At 34.9% G+C, this 19682-nt stretch overlaps 1 long non-coding RNA gene across 1 annotated transcript; it reads left to right on the top strand.

Annotated features, from left to right (window-relative positions):
- The first annotated feature begins 6707 nt into the window (after positions 1 to 6707).
- LOC141591161 (uncharacterized) lies at positions 6708 to 7345 on the top strand. Its single transcript, XR_012520700.1, has 3 exons — positions 6708 to 6802; positions 6929 to 7014; positions 7109 to 7345. It is a non-coding gene; the product is annotated as an uncharacterized LOC141591161 (long non-coding RNA).
- The last annotated feature ends 12337 nt before the right edge of the window (positions 7346 to 19682 follow it).

Genomic DNA, 19682 nt, shown 5'->3' with positions numbered 1-19682 from the left:
GGTGGTGGCGTGCGCGGCAGGCGGCTTCAGGGAGGGAGAAGGGGCGTTGGTGACGGTGGTTTGGTGCGGAGGTGGGGTGGTTGGCGGTAGGAGGAATGAGGAGGAAGGACAGAGGAGTTTTTTTTTTCTCAGATTTGTTTTTCTCAGATTTATTTTTGTTTGATTTTGTTTATTGAGAGAAAAATGAGAGAGAATGTGGAGAGATATGAGGAGTTTGTGATAATGAGGGATGAATGTTTAGTGAGGAAGGAGTTATTGATAATGAGTGAAGAATGGATTGGTGAGTAACTTAATTGCAATGAGGAGCTAATTAGAGGAGATGAAATTCTGACCATCCATTGAGATCTAATCTCAACCTTCCATCCCCTTCATCCTATGGTCCTTATAAGGACTTAGGGCCTCATAAGATGTAAGGGACTTATGAGAACCCTTCTCTCTCTCTCTCTCTCTCTCTCTCTCTCTCTCTCTATATATATATATATATATATATATATATATATATATATATATATATATATAGAGTCGGGATCCGGTGAGAACTCCTAAATATTTGAGGATTGAGGATTAATAAGAGTCATCGGATCAAACAAATGAAACGCTCGGATTTCGCGGATTAAAACAAATAGGACTCTGAGATAGTGACACGTGGATAAGGAAAAAAATCACACTCAAAGCTAAACAAACAAAACCACGCTCAAATCGTACAACTTATCATTTTACTTCTACACCTTTCTCTCTCTAAAACTGAAGAAAATCGAAGGAAATGAGGTATCAAATTCACGAATCACTCAAAATTACGAAGCAATATCAATCATTCTTCGACATAATTTGCGTTTTGATTTGAATACAGGTATAAGTTTTGCTCTAATGCTTTCGAATTTTTAAAATTAGGTATATATGGGGGGAAAATGTTAAAATTGATTAATTATACAATACATTTTGTATTGTTGCTTATATTTCTATAAGTAATGTTATTATTTTTGTTTTAGATGTTATTTTAAACTTTGAATGCATATTATTTTGTTAAAATTCGAATTATTAAAGTTAGGTTATGATTTTGCAAAATTTGACATTATTACCATTCTATTACGCTTTTTAATTCGAATTTACAAGATTAGTTTAGTTTAATTGTTTATTGTAGAGTCAGAGATGGATTTTAGGTCTAGAATTGATGTAGTATTTGGAATAAGTTTTGTTTGTATGATTAATTATAATTAGGTTCTGCTATACTTCTATTTATTTGTAGGCAATCTGGCAATGTATTTCCCGTATCAAGTGGATCTTCTTTATAAACCAGTCTTTCCACCTCATCTCTTTGTGAAGTATTTTTCTCCATGAGAGGCTTATACATGAAAGAGAGACTACTAGGTCATTGATGAAGTGATGTACACTAAGCATTGTGGTATGCGTTCGAGTTTTTCGTAAGCGCAAATAATTCACAAAGTGATTTTTTTAGCCTCATTTTCCATTTCTTAGCATCATCAATTTTTGTCCGTTGAGGAGCTTAGTAGCTCTAATTTGCTGAAGCCTCGAGCATTTCTTGTCTAGCAGTTGGGTTCAGAAGCAGATGTAGGCCATAGTCAGATATATATGAATCAACCACCATCTGATGAACCGTCAGTTATCGTCCTATCTTTAGGCTGAAGCAACGGCAATTAATGAGGCTATTAAGTGGGTTGTCAAGAATTGTCTACTTTATGTAGATTGGAAGGGATTCACAAGCTTCATAAGACAATTAGCCTTTTTATTTGACAAGAGTGTATTCTATTTGAAAGCACATGTAGTTTGGAAGGGATTCACAAGCTTCATTAGATATTTAGAGTGTTCTGCTATCAATTAATAATTTTTCTTATACTTTGTGGCTATATTTTATAACGCCTCATCATAAAAGCCTATTAGCTCAATCGGTAGAGCATTTTGCAATGCGCAAAGAATGTGGGTTCAAGTTCCACATAGGCTACTGTTAATGTGCTATTTCAAAGTACAATTTCATTTGCATTTTTGTGCTATTTCAAAGGGTTCCTTCTGCTACTTATTCATCTTACATGTGTTATTTCTATTACAGTAAACAGGTGTGATATTGTATTCAGTGCATTGTGATATTGAATTACATAAATTGTGATATTGTAACTAAAATCCAACAGTAAGTGAGCAAGGCTAATGACGAAATTTATAAAAATAGCTGTGATATTGTATTGGATATGTTGTGATATTTTATTGTTAGACATGTGATATTGTAATACTAAAAAAGCAATCAGACTGACAGAGATTATTTGGAAAAAAAGTTTGATATTGTATTGAACATTTTGTGATATTGTAATGTCAAACAGTTGATATTGTAACACTGAGAGAACAATCAACGTTCTACCTTGACTGACAAAGACTATTTGAAAAAGTGTTATACTGTATTGTATATCTTGTGATATTCTGTTGCAAAACAGTTGATATTGTAATATTGAGATAACATTCATTATTCTACCTTGACTGATAAAGACTTTGAAAAAGTGTGATATTGTATTGTATATTTTGTGACATTGTATTGGAAAACGTCTGATATTGTAATGTTGAGATAAAATTCAATGATTATTTCTCAAAAAGTGAGATATTGTATTGAATACTTTATGGTATTGTATTGAATACAATGTGATTTCGTAAAGAATACAATGTGTTACTATAATGTAATTAGTCTGATACTTCTTTTAAAACCATGTTATATTTATATGAGACAAATTTGATATTGTAATGGATATGTTGTGATATTGTACTGTAAAGAACACATATCCAATACAATATCACAATACATATCCAATGTAATATCACACGTCTAACAATACAATATCACAACGTATACAATACAATATCACAGTTAAAAGCATTGGTAGAAAAGTTAATCAGTAGCAAATATCAGTCTAAAAGCCTCCACACCGCGATAGATAAATAACAAAACAAATTTCTAAACTCCTATGTTCATTTCTGTCCACACTAACAATATTCGTTACCCAAAGGCTGCCGTGTATAACAAGTTATGGATTCAAATACATAACACACCAGCGGAATTTGCACTAGCCAAAAGGGAAAAAAAATAAGTTCAAACCCAACTAATAATAACACCACTAGCTATCAATATGCACAAGATATGCAATTGTTAAGTGACTCTGCAAATGCCATTCTAATACGAGTATCTCAATAGCAAGGAGTATTTCAAAAGCTACTTCCAAATCTTTCCCAAAGCCTTCCTTTTGAGCGCGGGTTTTGTAGCTATTGCGTTGACCATCTGCATTCTTTTCAGGGTTGCCATATTCTCTTTCTTGTCAATTGTGGGAAGTAGCTACTTTCTGGGAGTTCCAGGAACCAATACACTTTTGTTTCTTCTTTTGAGCACCACTTTGTCATGTTGCATCTAGTTCACTGACTTTTTGAGCATCTGTTCATAAGACATCCACACATAACTACATAAGTCACCAAAACTGACGAATGGCTCATCAAATAATTTTTGCTTCTTGTATTATGAAGTAGGCAAACGTTTATGATTTTTACGATTCGATTTTCGTTATGAACTGTCTGGAAGTTGGATGTATGTCTTTAACACATGGTAAAGTTCATACAAACCAATGTTCCCACCGTGGGCCAGAAGCAAGCATTGAGACCTTAGGGTAGTGCAGCGTTGTTAAAAATTACCATTACCTAAACTTCCTGCATACATGAAGAAGCAACACCATTTCAATACAAAGAAATCCATTAAGGATGAGAAAATTAGTTTTGTTGCTCTCAGTTTCTGCCCCGCCTTACACTACTAGAATTTTAAGGTCAGTAGAATTCAATATCTACCTTCTTCTCCTTTGAACTGTATGAAACCTTCAGATTTAAAGGACTTCTCATCACAAGTATCATCAAAAATATTCTTCAAAATTATCATAGAAATTAGAATTGAATTCTTACTCAGTATAAGAAATAAAAGGCAAAAAAAGAAAACGAATACATGAAATGAAAAGACAATGCTTACAAAGAGGTGGGATCTTTGAATGATGAACTTAATGATCCCCACGAATTGACAAGATTCAAATAAATAGCAAAAGTTCTATGTCTCAGTAATGTACTAAAGATCACAAATATCACCTGATTAACTCATATCATGAACCCTAGGTTAATATTTAATTGCGACAATACCAGAAAGTGATTATACGATTCAATAACTTCAATTAGATTGGGCATATAACGTACATAAAGAAATTCCCATGTTTGACACCTTAGATTAATTAGGCAACTTAAATTATACAAAATTTCGCTTATTAATTGATCGCCTCAAAGAGTTTAAATTTAGAATCAAATTAATCATAACTACAATAGAAGAAAGGGGATTTGTATGAATACATTTATTCAAAACTCGAATCCACCAAAGATTTAGGATTTTCATACCGGATTTCAATTTGTTTTATGATACGTTTAATCCAATGTCGCATCGCAAAAAATCATGAAACTGGCGATGGTCTTCTGCAAAATTCCAAATCAAAACCAAAAATATTATAAATCACTTACAATAAAACAAAGGTAATTAAAATAATAGGATTCTTAACAAAATCAGAAGAAGAAAAAAATGAAAAACACAAGAAATCATACCTAACATTTGCGATTCGAAAGAGTATATAATGTTCGTCGATTAATCATCGCAGAATTTGAGTAGATCGTAAATTAGGGAACGATCGTGAAGAATAGAGAAAATATTACAGCAAAACAAACCCTAAATAGAGCGATATATCAAGAAAAATTCAAGAGAGAGAAACCGAATGATATAAAATGAGAAAGACGGTTGTACTGAGCAATTTATATTATGACGAGGAATGACGATCTTGCCCTTAATGAAGCGCGATTTGTGTTGGCCATTGGATCTCTTAGATCTGGCGGTCTGAATTAATCCTCAATACTCAAATATATGAGTTACACTCATATGATCCCATTTCTATATATATATATATATATATATATATATATATATATATATATATATATATATATATATATATATATATATATATATATATATATATATATAGAGAGAGAGAGAGAGAGAGAGAGAGAGAGAGATTGAATCATGTAAGGCACCTTTCTTAGGGTGAGGTAGCTGTACCCATTCTAAATCGTTAGATTTAAAATTACGGACGCACAAGATCTTGACACGTGTCCCCATAATAATTCCTAACTAACCGCACCTTTCCTCTCAAACAAAATCATTTACTCACCCTCACTTTCTCTCTCTTAATCTCGTCTTCATCAACGCTCCATTTTCGCCATTCATCTGAGCTCCGTCTTCGCCATTCACTCAAATTTCGACGCCATTTTCTCGCTGAGCTTCCTTCCGCCATTATCACTAAGCTTTTTGACCTCCATTGAGATTCGGAAGTTAGGTAATTTCAATCACTCATTTCGATTCATCCTCATTTTATTCCTCATTCTTCACAAAAAATTTCGATCAACTTATTTACTTTGTTAAATTTTCTATCAACTAGTACAATTACTGATTTTCTTTCTTTTTTATGCAGGTTTTGATCGATTTGAGAGGAAATCTATCTTCGTTCATTCCGTCTTTTTCGATTAATCTCATCTTCGCCATTATCACTGACCTTTCATTCCGTATTTTTCACACTAACTTTCAATCGACTTAATTAATTGGTAAAATTCAAGCTCAACTAGTTTAATTACTTATTAATTTGTTTTTGTGCAGGTTTTAATCGTTTATTGAGCTCAAGCGTGCACAATAGGAATGCATACAATTAATTGAAGATGATTTCTCCACTTCTTCGTAAGATCCTTCCCCTTTCTTACTTATTTACTACATCGATTTCAATTTTTGGTTTGTTAATCTGTTATATTTTGGTGTAAATATTACTAAATCACTTTAATTGCTCAGTTTTGATCTTGTTTTAATGTTTCTCTTCACTTCACTTAAGTTAGTTTTAGCAGCTTATTGTAAAACTATATTCAAACTTTGTTTTCCTATTTTTGTGAATCTTATATCTTATTTTGTGTAGCTGGGATATGAATTTGTGAAACTAGAATCTGCTATTGTAAACCTTGGACTGAATCCTTGCTCTTGTATCTGATTTTGGCTAAATCTTATGTAGTTAGTTTAATTACCGAGTTTTGCTCTTGTTTTACTATTTTCCCTCACTCGACTTCATCGATTTTCTTTGAGTTTTCTTCGCATTCCTACTCTGCTCGATTATGCTCGTAGTTTATGTTTCATTGTTATTGTTCACTGTTAGTTTTGATCATTATATTAGTTAGGCCAGTAGTGGTCTTGCAATCTCTCTCTTTTTCATGTGAAATATTGTGGATATCATATCTTAGTTAGGCCACTAGTGGTCTTGCAATCTCTGTTAGATTGATTAGAATGGATTATTCAATTAGTGTGTGGAATAGCACTATGGTAGTTTGAGGGGTAACTGGTATCTCAGTTTAGTTTTAAAAGTGGCAAGGCACATCGAGGTGATGACTGTTTATTAGCAACAAGGTGCTAGCTATGAGGTGAAGGTTCACGCCTATTTCGCACGACACACATTGTTTTTACTAATGCACACAAATATATTTGTGTGCATTTCTACCATTTTGAATTTGCTCGTCACCTGATCCATTCTCAATAGGTGTTGAACCCCTCTTATGTTTTCAACACTGCTCCCTTTGTTCTTATACGTGTGCCTTTTGTGACATGTAGATTCGACCAGATAGACAGACTTTATACTGGAGTGCTACATGGCCAAAGGAGGTGGAGTCTCTGGCTAGGAAATTTTTACGTAATCCTTACAAGGTCCGCTTTAAATCTGTTTCCAGGAGGAATTTTTGTTCATTTTCATCACAATTATGCCTTTTCAGTCTGTTCAGTTAAATCTTACCCCAAACATATATGTCATGAATGTCATGATCTGATACATAGGTCACTATTGGATCTGCGGAATTAAAGGCTAATCATTCTATCTGCCAAGTTATTGAAGTTATGACTAATATGGAGAAGTATAATAGGTTCAATATCTGCTTTCCCAGGCCATAACCATCTATAGTTGTATAATTTAATTGTATGTTTGCCGATTTCTCTGACACAAGTTTAATGGTTCAGGCTGATTAAGCTGCTTAAAGATGTAATGGATGGGAGCCGAATCCTTATTTTTGTAGAAACAAAAAAGGGATGTGATCAGGTCACAAGACAGTTGAGAATGAATGGATGGCCAGCTTTGGCCATTCATGGTGACAAAGACCAGTCTGAAAGAGATTGGGTCCTGGCAGAGTTTAAAAGTGGCAGAAATCCTATAATGACTGCCACTGATGTTGTTGCTCGTGGTCTTGGTAGGATTGTTGTGTGTTAGAAGTCCTCGATAGATTTAACTTTGGTCTTAGCTATAACTTTAAAATGCTAGGCTTGTTGGCGGGCTGCTGTCCAGTTCCTGTCATACTTCTGTAATTTGGATGGGAGGAGAGGGTGCACTGTCGAAACCGCTGATGCATGGTTCGGGGATCGGTCGATCAATCCTATAACCCTATAGTTCGTACTTTATGAAGTACAGGTTACCATCATTCTTTACATATGAATCTGCTAGTGTTTCTGCAAACGTGAACCTGCTCCTCGAACCGAATCGAACAGTGTACCATATAACACTGTTGAGACTTGCATTGGTGCAATGTGCTTCTGGGTTGCCCTTGTCACTTCACTTGGGGCTCAGGTTTATGACTGCTAAGGCTGGCCTAGCAGACTTTAGCAGGAAGTGTATCGCCTGAGCCGCTCATGATGTATATGGTCTTTGAGCAAGACACAGAAGCGTGGACATTGTATTTCGTCAGGCATATGTGGGCTAATAATGTCTTCAAATTGCAAAGTATGAGAAGATGACCTATTTAAAAGGGGACATTTCTGAAAGCTTATTCTTGTAGAAGTGTCTGAACTCCTAATGGTGCTCTCAAATTCTCACAAGTGTCTAGTAGAAGGCACCGTCACCCATCCAGACTAAGGAGCTGGTATTCATGGCAGCCCGGTTCATTGAGACAAGCTTATTCCTTTGAGGGAGATATTAGACGCTGCTGCTCCTTATCCCTGTTAGGTAAAGGTGGGCACATTTCTGTGATGAATGTGTTGTCTATATTTTCATTTCGATTCATCTCGATTTCATTCTGCATCCATCACACTAATCTTCAATCAACTTATTTTATTTGTGAAACTTGGTCATAAATGGTTGAGATTCCCTATTTTGCTCTTTTTCTTATTTCGTCAATCATAGACCTTATTTTGTGAATCCTAAAATTTATATTGTGAAAATACAAAGTGATTTTTTGAAACTTGGTTATAAATAGTTGAAATCACCTATTTTACTCCTTTTCTCATTTCGTGAATCCTATACCTTGTTTTGTGAATCCTAGAGCTATATTGTGGAACTAGATGGCAGTTTTGTGAAACTTCATCATAAATGGTTAAAATGACCTATTTTGCTCTTTTTCCTATTCTGTTAATCCTGGACATTGTTTTGTAAATCCTAGAGCTATATTATGAAACTAGAAGGGTGATTTTGTAAAACTTGGTCATAAATGGTTGAAATCCCCAATTTTGCTCTTTTTCTTATTCCGTGAATCATAGACCTTAGTTTGTGAATCCTAAAATTTATATTGTGAAACTACAAAGTGATTTTGTGAAACTTGGTTATAAATAGTTGAAATCACCTACTTTACTCCTTTTCTCATTTCATGAATCTTATACCTTGTTTTGTGAATCTTAGAGTTTATATTGTGGAACTAGAACGCGATTTTGTGAACCTTCATCATAAATGGTTGAAATGACCTATTTTGCTCTTTTTCTTATTCTGTTGATCTTAGACTTTGTTTTGTGAATCCTTGAGCTTATATTGTGAAACTAGAAGGTGATTTTGTGAAACTTGGTCATAAATGGTTGAAATTCCCTATTTTGCTCTTTTTCTTATTCCGTGAATCATAGACCTTATTTTGTGAATCCTAAAACTTATATTGTGAAACTACAAAGTGATTTTATGAAACTTCGTTATAAATAGTTGAAATCACCTATTTTACTCCTTTTCTCATTTCATGAATCTTATACCTTGTTTTGTGAATCTTAGAGCTTATATTGTGGAACTAGAACGCGATTTTGTGAACCTTCGTCATAAATGGTTGAAATGACTTATTTTGCTCTTTTTCTTATTCTGTTGATCCTAGACATTGTTTTGTGAATCCTTGAGCTTATATTGTGAAACTAGAAGGTGATTTTGTGAAACTTGGTCATAAATGGTTAAAATTCCCTATTTTGCTCTTTTTCTTATTCCGTGAATTATAGACCTTATTTTGCGAATCCTAAATTTATATTGTGAAACTACAAAGTGATTTTGTGAAACTTGGTTATAAATAGTTGAAATCACCTATTTTACTCCTTTTCTCACAAGCGTTCATCTTCGTCAAAGCTTTTCTTTTATGATCTGTATTGGAGCGGTGTCAAGGTACAAGTTATGCCTAATGTGAGGGAACGGGTCTTGATTATTGTTCTACTTGATGATACTGTTATGTCTTATGTAATTACTGCTATATTTTCTTTGGAGGTGTTGATAAGATAATTCCTTAAAGTTGAATGTGTACCGGTGGCTTTCCTGCAGTCCTGCAGCTGGTGCCTTATGACTTCTGTCCCTATCGCCAAAACTACCATGTGAAAATTAAGATTATCAATTTGTTCAGCTAAAAATCCATTTCACTTCAGTATAAAGAATGGTAAGCAAGTCAGAAAAGCTTCCTTTTTTTCTTTTATTTTAACTCCGGAATTTGAAGGAGTGTATATACTAATTATTTAACCGTTTTATTAGTCCGTCTAGAGTAATTGATCTCTTTCTTTATCCACTACAGGTGTGGCCTTTATGCTGGCGTATATACGGCTTCTAAAATTATTAAGGGAAAGTGACTTGGTATCCGTGATTCGCTTGGATATCTGTTGTGTCATGTGTGGCAGAAACACTGCTAGGAAATTTCATTCAGTTCCATGCTTTAACATGAAACTGAATTTTTGATCTTTACTGTAAAAGGCTGTAACATTTATGATCTGAAAGGTAAGTTTTTCAAATGTGCATCAAACTACTGGTGTTTTGAAGTGTGTGTTATTTTTTATTGCATGAATTAATTTTTGAACTATATCATCTATTAGCTCAAAAGGTAGAGCATTGTGCCATTGCGCAAGGTGTGGGTTCGAGTCCCATATAGAAGAACAAATATAGTTGTACGATTATTATATAGTTTGTTACTATCAATGTATGTCAAAAATACCAAATCAAGTCTTAGATTCATAAAATTAAGTCCATGGTTCACAAAATTGGGTCGAGGATTCATTAAATTTTCAGCCCCATGAACAACTGAAAATCAGCCTGATAAATTTGGTGAGGTCGGCTGCCTCGCCATAATTAACAGCCTCACAGGATCCGACCTCTCTCTCTCTCTCTCTCTATATATATATATATATATATATATATATATATATATATATATATATATATATATATATATATATATATATATATATATATATATATATATATAGGGGCGGGTTGTGTACGGGCGAGTTACGGTACGAACCGTACGAACTAGCTTTAACACAGCTTTTTTTTTTTTCCTTTTTTTTTTCCAGATACACTTTGTAACATATGTAGATACATTTTTTCCACAATAAAATTCTAGATGCACTTTTAAACTTTTTAACACTAATTTTTTGAGGAGTTTTAAGACTAACTTCGAGATACATTTTATACTATTTGCGGATACATTTTATATTATTAGCGGATACACTTCAAGTTTTAACACTAACTCTCGGATACGTTTTATATTTTTTGCGGATACATTTTTTATTTTTTTGCGGATACATATGACATTAAAGCCAGGTACAGATCTTATCAACCCCAGATACGCATGTTATTAAAGTCAGATACGCATCTTATCATAGATTTATGAGAAACGCATTTCCAGATACACTAGCTAGTACCTCCGGATACACATGGTATTAATACGAGATACACATGTATCCAGTATTAATACCAAGTGTGTCCCGTATCAATACCATATGTATCAGGGGCGGTACTTTGTGTATCCACTTCCACCACCATCATCACAGCCGTTCCGCCACCACCACTGCCGCCATCACCGTTACCAAGCTAACCCAACTACCACCACACCACCACTACCACCATCCCACAAACAACACCGGATACACAAATAATAAAAGTATCTGGTAGCATTCATAAACGTATCCAAATACACTACTTCATGTATCCACCCCAAACTATGAACCGCCACCGACTCCACCGACTAAGACCACCACCACACCACTGACCACCACCACTACCACCGACTAACACCCCTAACATCGAAATAAATGTCAGAAGTCAAAGAACCAACAACAACGACAACAACCAACGCCTGCTCCGACCACTGTCGGAGCTCGCCGGCTCGATAACACCACCAACTCCCCCACCAAAACCCGTCGACCTCCCTGCCTACAGCCTACCCACCACATCAATCCCATTACCTTTCACCGGCGTGGCTCGACTAGACTGGGTACCCACACAAAGAGAGTCGAGCACCATGGTCGTGTTCTGGTGACGATGGAGAAATCGAGAGCCAAAAAATTTTATTTGCATCACTTGAAGCCGTACCAGCGAGATTTCACCACAACCAGGCGCGAAGTCAACACATAACCCCTGCCTTGCATCACTTAAAGCCGTACCGGCGAGATCTCACCATCATAAAAATGAATTTCAATCTAAAATTTCAGATCTGAGAAATTAAGTATTGATATTTCTTTATATATGTCGTTTTCATGAACCCGCTACACAAACCACCACCCCACCGCACAGATAACTCACCGCCTGAGTTTATCCTCCAACCACCATTGCTATTAAATAAGATGAAGGGAGACAAATCTGCTCGACGAGATGAATAGCGAATTCGACATCGATGAACACAAATCGCCGACCACCACATCTCTTTGACTTACCTTATTTTCGTACCTCCACCGGAACCCCCGCCGTGGCTCCTACTCCGCGAAGAACACAAATCACGCGCGAGCTATCGAGGCTCCTGTAACACCCCCATACTCCAAGTGCCTTACCAGGACCACTTAAGGCATGGAAGTGCTACCATCTCGGTTACCCGAGGCAATGATAATCATAAGACAATAAAGAAACGTACTTTAAAAGTAAATATAATTTAAGTGATTACATGTCTCAAACCAAAACTGTCTACTAATAAAACTGAACAACTAAAGGACATCGTCTGACACAACGGAAGACTCTTCTAACTGCAAGTGATGACTCATCCCAGCTATCCCATATGCGTCATATCATACTTGCTCAATAACTGCTCACCATCCCCGAATGGATCACCACAGTTTTTAAAACATTTAAACGGGGTCAGTACTAATTACACAATACAAATCACGATAAAACAAATGCCAAACAGTTCAATTGCCACATCAAACCCAGGCTCCATAATCAATCTCCACACAACTGACTACACACTAAAGTGTGTAGCCCTGCCAGAGTACCCATCGCAACAGATACTCCACACCGCCAGTGGGGGACCGCAGCCGTTCCCACCTAAGCCTCGCTTATCTCATCCGAGCAATAAACCAATGTTCCTTAATGTGCACATCCCTTCTGTGGCGGGTTTCACAGAAGGCGAATCAAGGGCGTGAAGCCACTCCCGCAAGTGACTCCACTCAGCCAGGGACGCACCCCGAAGATCACAAACAGTTAAACAGTAATCACAACACAACCTCAACAACCGTCTGAAACTTCCAACAATACAATATCACAACCGTCTGAAACAATCAACAATACAATATCACAACCGTCTGAAACAATCAACAATTACTATCTACAGCACAATCACCACACACATCATGTAACTAATACTGAGTAGGGAAACCCTACCTAAAAAGCAATCACAACTCAGACGATCTAGCAGCTGTCTCAAAACCTTTCTTCTACGAACCCTCCTTCTATACACATAATCATACAATCACTATCACAACAATACAACCATAAAATCCCCAATTCCCATAATTAGGGTTTAACCAAAACTACCCAAACGCTATAAAAATGGTACGTAAGACTTACCCTTGACGCAAGGATCACAAGGATGTAAAGAACAACGAAATCTGACCTCTCTAACCCCGGGATTTGCCAATAATGCGAACAATGCGAAGATGTAATTTGCAATCTCCTTTTTGAGTGTATTAGGTTTATAAAAAATGTTTAGGAAAGATGACAGAAAGTTATATATACTAATTCGCATTATTAACAAAACCCGACAAAACATTACCCGTAAACCGAGCTACTCGATCGAGTAAGTCTCGTACTCGATCGAGTGCCACTTACTCGGTCGAGTGCCAAGGCTACTCGATCGAGCACCCTACAGGCAGACTTCTGTTTCGTAACTCAAAACATACTTACTCGACAGAGTAAGCCCCACTCGATAGAGTACCCATAGACTCATAAAACCGTAGTATTACAGTCTTCCCTCCTTAAAAAGAACTTCGTCCCCGAAGTTCAACCCATACATAAAAACAAACCTACCAACTCGATTAAGACACAACAACGCAACTAAGAACTCAAAACAAAACCTCATCCTATGAAACATGAACTCTTAACACCAACTCCACCAACCACGTCTACCTCCACAACATGTCTCACGATATCGTATCAACTACATTATATCTCTCTCGACACTAACTCCATACACTACCAACACAAACGCTGCTAGCTTCGTAACATATCATCCACTAGATAATCCAATATCAAGATACTCATAACATCAAACGGAATGTTACATTATACCACCCTTAAAAGGAACTTCGTCCTCGAAGTTTACTCACACTCATAACATCCTCATCCAACTGTCAACACTATTGAAATATTTTCCCATTCCTAAACATCGAACTACTACAAGCACGGTTATGACCTTTAATAAAATCAAAACAAATATCCGTCCTTTATGCTACACCAACACTCTACTTCCAATTATACTACCATATGCACAACCATCAAAATCTCTTTTATCGCATCCTACTCCTCTTAAGATAAATGTTACGTCCTCGTAACTCACTAATACTAAATCCTAGCTATATCTTCTCATTATCCTCATCACCCCGCATGTCAAAAATAACCACCTAAAATCTAAACACTCGCCATGCATATATCTAAGGCTCTCTTACTTAAACAATTCTCATACTTCAATTCACTCGTCACGCCACCTAACCTATACCTCAAAATCTTTAGCTTAACCAAAACTTCAATTGTTCCTTATAACTGACAAAACGACATAATCCTCTATACCTGCACCTATCTCCATACTCATAACTCACAATCCACAATTATTACATAGACTCACACTAGATTCTCAAGTTCTTTTCTTTCATTACCGCAAAACTCATACAAAACTTAACATGACACTAATTCCCAACACCCAACACTCACTGTCTCAACGAAAGATTATGAACCACCTACAGCTTTCAGATCATTACCACACATGTTCTACGAATCACTTGCCATGACTATGTGCACCGATGCCTCATCTACAACAAGATCAAATGTACTGTAACAACTTATGACAACTGTGTCCCATCAACAGAATATCCCTTTGCCATGACAACCACGGAAAAAAATACACTCTCTTTCATATCATACTCTACCCTCATTCCAAAACTTAACTGGTAAGAAACATCAATAAACAAAACAACTGTCTATCTGTACAAACTGAAACTCACAGGAAGCAACATCAAACAAAACAACAATTCATGTATAACTGGTATGTACTTTCGAAACTCGAATCATAATCATCCCGCCTACTCCACCATAACCGGTGACGGCATCGCAACACCGTCACCAACAGCCACACCGCAGTGCGAAAATACCCGCATCACAACACTAAGTACCGTGCCCGGATCACCACCCGAGGCACCGCAACCACACCGATAGACATCGCAACATACATAATTCCATAAACACTAACTCAGAAATAACTTCTCGGACAAGAAAAATTACTCAAATCCACTTTACTAAATCACAACGCAACATATTATATGAATAAACGGATAAGCACCTCATGACCATCATCCCTACCCTTTCATGGAATACACATGTATTATAAATACACATACAATTATAACTAACCATGCCAGATCAATCAAACTATTACCATTTTTTTTATCAATCAATCAGGTTACCGTACTCAACATATAGAAAATTCAGACAACAACTTTATAATTATCACACAATACCACTTCTTGTGAGGTCAAAACCTCACACAAACATTCATACACATCATAGACCCGTAATCACATCCAACTAGTCAATCCTGATCACGTAAGTTACCACCTGACAAAGGTTACCTCTCACCCGAGCTTAACTCGTATGCCCCTCATAACACATTCTCCCATTCGCATAACCAACACTTTCTGCCATACATAACCATACAGCTAACCCTCATTACGAGGAACCGCCTCCTAAGACTACGTCTTATACTTCCTCATAACCATACATATCAATTCGGTCTCTACAAAATCAACCTCTTTAGAATTGCCATCTTTCTTATTTATCATCACCCTTAACCACTAGTGACAACATCTCCACACTACCACCGTTCGTACATCAAAACATCACAATTTCTTTCCTATCTTTGGTTATCATCCCAAATAACGAACATCAAATACATCAACAAAAATCATCTCAACACTATTTCCAATTCCATCCTTAATTGTATCGTCACCCGACTCACCACCAAGATCTCATATCGTGCAAATTCTCTACCCAACTTTTTGTTGGAGTAAGTGTCCCCGACAATAATGCGATCACAATTGTCGATCATATTGATCACATATTTAAATCTCATATCAAGCATACGAAAGGGATGATACATTACATATATAGTCAACTGGTCCACACATATCGGTAATGATTGGCTGGCTAGAGTTTGACATTAGTGTCGTGCGACGGTGGTGATCAGTTGATCCCTTGAGGTCACACCTAAAGGACGATTCTCTTAATTGAAAAAGGTTAATTAATTGTATGACGATACAGATTAATTAATTCCTTAAAATTGAACAAATTATTATCATAAGAGAGAAAATGACATCTTATTATAATGTGATTAAGTAAGATTTTATTTAGTAATTTAAGAAGTTATATTACTAAAATTAATCGGTGTTTGCGAAACACGCGAGATGAGAATGATAAGTTAGTTATAATTACAAGATGTTGTGAATTATACTAACTAGTAATTAAATGACCATTTTATGTGAAAGTAATTTTGAATTACTAGTCAATTTGTTAAATGTGATTTATTTAATTTGTAAATGATATTTAATTTGTTAAATATGCATTTTAAATTAAAACATGACATAAGACATGTCACATGTCACATGACATACAATTGTACAATTGACAAAAATAAAATGGACTCATATTACACATATAAACCGAAAATTGGTGAGCAATGTGAGAAGTTTTGTCTTTTTCCATTTGTCTTATTCATTTGTCTAATATGCTTGATAGTGACATGACTATGGACAAAGGCTTACACATTTGTCTTGTGAAGACAAAAAGGAAAAAGAAAAAATGGTCCATATACAATAGAGGCCACCGGTTTTTGGTAGATGGATTAGAGAGTTTTTCTCAATTTTATTCATTCTCTTATGTTTTATGAAAAATTTTACCTTCTCTCTCTTGTTCTTCATAAAATTCATTTTTATGAATCTAATTTGTAAAAATCAATCACTAATAATACTAGTAGTATATGAGTATTAGTAACCGATTTTAAGGTAAACCACATTACAAATATCTAGTACATATTAGTTTGTGGGATTTAGGGATAGTTTTGGGTGCTACTTATTGGAGGGCTTCTATTTTGAAGTCATGAATGTTCATCCATTGTTTGAAAGCTCAAGAACTAACAAGAAGGAGATCTTGTTGGTGCCCATAAATGACCGAAATTTAGATGGTTTGAAATCGATTTTCTTATCTCTTCTTATTTAGTTTGCATGCATAAGATCTAAATTAATTTTATGACTAAATTAATTGTCACATATTTGAATATGTCGAAATAATGAGATATAGATTTCAAATAAGCGGTATCATGAGCCTTAGGTTGTTTGCATGCAAATCGGTTATAGTTTTTCCGAGTTATACGATTAACATATAAAACTTATAAATTTGTGTTTATTATGATATATCACGAAATTAATTTTGCATGTTAAAGTTTCTGATCCTAAAATGTATTTAGGATATTTTGGTTTATTTATGGATTTTATTGTTCATTTTTAATAATAATGGCATTAAAAAGTGATTTTTATGATTAAAATGTCATTTTCGGACTAAAATTAGCTAAACTTCGATTTTTCCAGTGGTTTTTGGATATGTTTTCACATATATTATTTTTAGATGGCCTGTAAATTTTCATAATAATATGAGTTGTTATGCTCGAAATATGGAGTTTTCAAGTTAAAATCATATTTAAATGGTTAAATAGGTTAATATGAGTTATATTTCGAAACTGGTCATGGAAATTTAGTATGTCGTCACATGCAATTTTACAAGATGTCTGTAAAATATTTGGCTATAATGAAGTCTTTATGCATGATTTATTAATTTTTGATGAAAAATCACATAAATAGTGACTTTAATTAGTAAAAATTGCTAAAACATATTTCATGACTAAGGAAAAACGTCACATGTTGCATTTTATCACATATTTCAGATCTAAAAGTGAAAAGTTAAGAAAAAAAAAATTTCTCATATTTTTATGGTAATAATTGATAAACCGGATAAACCGCAACATTGTGTTTCTCGATGAATTTCGAAATTTTTAACCTAATTTTTTGAACATTATGAGTGTCATGGTATTTTTCCAGAATGTTCATGAGTTTAAATTTCAAATTTCAAATTTATTTGAAATTTTTATGATTTATTTGAAGTTTATGGCTTTTATTGTAATTTTAAGTCCTTTTATGAACAATATTAAGAGATATCAAGTTTAATTATTGTCAAATGTTAGTGGAGACTAATTTTGAGTCCTAAGATGGTTAGGGTAATTAACTTGTACATAAATATGAATTTATGTAATTATTGTGATTTTAATAGGTTAAATCACGCAAATCCGTAAAAACCATTTAATATACGATATTGGCTCCTTAAAGGCGATTTAGCATAAAATTGGGCATGTTCTTACATATTATAATGCTGCATTTTATTTATGATTGTCATAATTTTATTTTATGTAATTTTTGAATTATGTATTTTACTTAGTATGGCCTTAGTTTTTAAATTGGTATTACTCTAAATGTATGGGAATATCAATTCGGTTGTAATTTATTGTGATCTCGTATCACCGTTTTATAATTTAATAGATTTATTTTATTTTAATTACAAATGTATAATAGGAAATTATGTAATTTGTTATGTAATTTATTTATTCCGGAGATCCTTGAAGACGGTGCCACTCAAGAAGGCGATCCATTAAAGACGGTGTTACCTCGAGATGCGTGCCAAAACCGAAGTTCAAGGGACTAATGGAGTTGGTTTCCGAATATGTAATAGTTAATTAGATTTTCTATTTTAGGAAAGCCATACTAGGATTTAATTTATGCTTTGCATTTTATTTATATGTCGCATGCATCGCTAAATCGCCATAACTAAAAGATGCATTATCATTTTAAATCGAGTTTATCGACCATGTCAATTACAATTATCGAAGTTCACCGCTTTAGTTCACTTAACCCGTGATAGATAATAAATTGACATGACCTCTCGCATAAACAAACAATTGAGACTTAGCCTTACTAAAAAGTAGAAACCATGAAAACCTATTTCGCGAGGGAGTGCACTCGGCCACCCGGGGTACAAACCTTGTTACGTAGGGGAAGTGGGTGATAAATGTCTATCCACCGAATTCATGTTGATGAGGGTTTCATCGGCTACCCCGTGCCCAAGTTAATGTGAATTTGGATCATGGACACATTTATTCGAAATTTGGGTTGAACTCAAAAAAAGTATTGATAAGGGTTTCATCGGCCACCCCGTGCCCTTGTCGGATGTGTTTTGGGCTAAAGATAAATGTTAATGTAATTTTATCGACCGAGAGTTCTAAAAGTAGAATCGATTAAAGAGTTAATCCACCGAGTTATATTGATAAGGGTTTCATCGGCTACCCCGTGCCAAAGTTAATATGAATTTGGATCTCGGAATCATTTATCATAGTTGGGTAGAGGTCACTATGTAAATGCTTTACTTGTTATTTACAAGTATTAATAAAACGATAAATGTTAAGTTTTCCACTATTCCGTTATTATATTGTTCTATTTCTTTACCACAATTCATATACGATATCATTTCGATTTTTTCAAATCTCCATTAAAACATCGTAACTAAAGACAAATATGAATTTTCTTCTAAAACCTCGTATTATCCATTGCAAGGATCTCTTGTGAAGAGTATAGATAAAAGTTATTCATTATCAAACAGGCTTTTGATTCTTGACTAACACATCTACTTACAATGGATTGTTTTTCATATACTTATTGAATTAAGTACCTTGAAGCGATAAATTGTTTTGGTAATTAGATTTGTCAGAATTCATAATTGACCAAAATAACGCAACCACTTCAATGA

This window comes from Silene latifolia, chromosome 7, assembly GCF_048544455.1.
Source record: "Silene latifolia isolate original U9 population chromosome 7, ASM4854445v1, whole genome shotgun sequence".
In the NCBI taxonomy this organism is placed as follows: domain Eukaryota; kingdom Viridiplantae; phylum Streptophyta; class Magnoliopsida; order Caryophyllales; family Caryophyllaceae; genus Silene; species Silene latifolia.
The sequence above is the reverse complement of the archived record's forward strand: the minus strand, read 5'-3'. Positions and strand labels throughout refer to the sequence as shown.